We start from the raw sequence: 3,320 nt of genomic DNA on the forward strand, positions 1-3,320 counted from the left end.
TTTCACTTTACATTGCATATGGATCATAATACGTGATACATATGTATTGCATATGAAATAGAATTGTAAGTTATTTACTTGAACAAAAATAATTTCTTAACATAAAATGTGAATAGATAGGCAAACTATGGTTTTAAAAATGAAATGAAATAAGATTATGTGTATGTAATTTTATTTATAAAGGAAAACATGCTAATCAAAGGCTACACAACGAGAAACATTGACAAATTTAAACATAAATTAAGATATTCCTCTGAATTCTAAATGTTTCATTAAGCATCAGAAACCAACAAAATTTTAGTCTTTTTTGTGTATATTATTCTGTATTCACAGTCTCTGCATTTGATTGGATACTTGGATTTTATTTCATTTTCTTTATGACATTTTCCACAGATTAATATGACCGGCTGCTGCCTTTGGGATTGAACATCCTTCTTGGTATCCATTGTTAGTCCCTATGCAGCGATGAGAAACTTCTTACTCCAGAGAACATTACTTACTTTCCCTTTGAAAGAAAAGTAGAGCATAAAAAATTTATGCAGAATCACAACTAGACTAGGATTTTATGCCCATTTTGCAATAAAAGACTCCCGTAATTTATAGGCATGATGCCATTACAACTTTTGATGTTCAGGTCAAAGAATAGAGTAGAATCATTTGTTTTCATTGTTGAAACAAACAAAAAAAATTAAGAGAAGAAAGTATATTAAGGGAAGAAAGTTATTTTGTCTTCTGCTCTCCTTGAGTGTGAATATCTTGGGGTAAGTAACTATATACTAGTCTTTTCTGTATTTTTAAATACCTCTAATATTTTGACCCCCCAAAAAACAAAAAAATCCAATATCACTGGTGGTTACCAATGTTAGATGTCTTTGATTACTACAACAATATCAGATAAAATGACAAGTAAATTCTACAGGATAGAAGAGGCATCTTAGTAATTTTAAAAATGCATATTTATATTTGCAGTGATAGACCTATTGGAGACAGGAAACCAGGAAACCTATTTTTCTGTGAAAATAAAACATTCAGTTAGAAATGTTTATTAAAGCATTTAGTTGACAGATTATTTCTATAACCTTTGTTCTGTTTGTGAGAAACATTTATATGGCGTTTCTAAAATCTATAAACCAATATTCTTATACCCAATTAAAATGAGCAACACAGATTGGTTTTCATACACAATAGCATTTTTATGGACTCTCATTTCTTCATAGACCACTTAGCTGTAAATAATCCATGCAAATAGCAATCAGACCTTTCCTGGTTTATGCATATAAACATAATGGTTATTCAAGGAACATGGAAATGCTTCAAGCAATTTTCTATATAAAATATGCATATTTAAAACCATATGTTTGACAGTTGTAGTAAGTGATTTTAAAATGAACTACGAGAGAATTCAGAATGGTGATGTTCTGTATGTATCTTTGTTGTGCAGAATCAGGTCAACCTCCACTTACCACAGCATACAAGTTAAAAACCTGTTGAATTTTCTATTACTATCTTAATGTATTCTTAGTCTATTATAAAATTTTTAAAATTTTCTTTCTTAGTTACAGATAAGCGATGGAAAAAATAAAGATGTTCTGTTAACCATAGTGCAATTATATAAATTAAGAAATTAGCATTGATATAATACTAATATCTAATGCAATGACCTTACTCAAATTTTGACCTTTGTCCCATTGATGTCACTTACAGAAAAAGAAAAAAAAAATCTGGTCCTAGACTTAATCCAGTATTTTACCTTTTTTTAAATTATTTTTCTTTAATCTCTCTTAATCTGATGTTTCCTTAGTCTTTTTTTTATGCAGTTGATAGTTTATAAGGCATCTTTCAATTTATAGTTGTCTGATGTTTTATCAGGATTAGGTTCAGATTAGGTATTTTTGGCAGAAATACCAAGGATATAATGTTTTATCCTTTTCTGAGCATGATTTTAGGGTGAGCATGATTTTTATTTATCCCATTACTGGTGATAACTTTTTTCTTTTGTGTGTGACTTCTGCTCTGTTAATATTTTCTATTGCTAATTAGTAACTCTTTGGGAAATACTATGCTGAAAGTTAACCAAGATTGATTTTTTATTTTGGCCTTGCAGAGGGCATCAATATAGTGTCTGAGAGGATGTTATGCCCATTATGCAGTCATTCACAAAGGCTTTAAGACTTGTGTTGGGTCGAGATGAAGAATAATGTAGAGAGGGATCTTCTGTAACAGGAATGTGGGCAGAATGTAAGGACAGAGGCAGGTGAGTTGGACTATTTTTTGAAAGAAAATGAGTTTGCTTTCTTCTGTTGGTCTCTTTATTTTCTGGGAAATAGATGACAGTTTGACAAAAAGGGGGAGAAGTTGTTAGAGACTGGATGAGAGAAAATGGCCATCCTGGGAATTTTGGAGAGTTTATCCACTAGGGAAAAAAATAGGTCTGCCTAACAGAAATAATACACCATTTGAGATGTATGAGGATCTCAGTTCACTTAGAATGAAAACAGTGAGCATGCCTGTTTAGCTTTTTCTACATTCAGGTTCTTCTCCTTGGATGCTGTCAATGAACATGAAATGATCTGGTTTCAGTCAGTTAGAAATTTGACAATCAAGTAAAAGAAATGTGGAAAGGGGCAAGAGAGTGATGAACAACTGTCTTTATGTTACATAAAGATAAAAGGAAGAAATGATAGGTGTACTAACATTTATTTTATTTTTTTAAGATTTTATTTATTTATTTGACAGAGAGAGACGGAACACAAGCAGGGGGAGTGGGAGAGGGAGAAACAGGCTTCCTGCGGAGCGGGGAGCTGGATGCGGGGCTTGATCCCAGGACCCTGGGACCATGACCTGAGCTGAAGGCAGATGCTTAACGACTGAGCCACCCAGGCACCCCAAGTGTACTAACATTTAAAAGGTGGTAGTGTCATTGACCCAAAATAGTGGTAGAATAATTCTGGAGAAAGAATACAGAATACTGGAATAAGTAATTTTGATAAGTGGAAGGAGATAGTATTTATGTGTTTTAAATCATGATACAGTAGCTGACAATATATACACACGCACACACACACACGTGTCAGTAGGATAGTGCAAATGAATTAGGATGTGGCTAGTCTTACGATATTTTGATCTTTAGTAGAGTAAAAGTAATAAATAAATATCCTGGCAGTCTCTGTGAGGAGAAAAAAAGAAGGAAAGAGGAAACCAACCTCACCAAAAAGGATGCAGGTCTTGCAGTCAATAAAATGAAGAAGAATACATATCCAACATTTGATAGGACTTCAGGGAAAGCACTATCATAAGGATAGAACCAAAACTATTATGCA

The 3,320-nt window shown here is 32.7% G+C and overlaps 1 pseudogene; it reads right to left on the reverse strand.

Moving 5' to 3' along the window:
* Window positions 1–272: 272 nt before the first annotated feature.
* Window positions 273–446, reverse strand: LOC112825746 (DNA-directed RNA polymerases I, II, and III subunit RPABC4 pseudogene; annotated as a pseudogene).
* Between the last annotated feature and the right edge of the window lie 2,874 nt (window positions 447–3,320).

Source organism: Callorhinus ursinus, unplaced genomic scaffold (assembly GCF_003265705.2).
Source record: "Callorhinus ursinus isolate GAN/ISIS: 27379988/994484 unplaced genomic scaffold, GSC_fseal_2.0 scaffold4, whole genome shotgun sequence".
NCBI classification, from domain to species: Eukaryota; Metazoa; Chordata; class Mammalia; order Carnivora; family Otariidae; genus Callorhinus; species Callorhinus ursinus.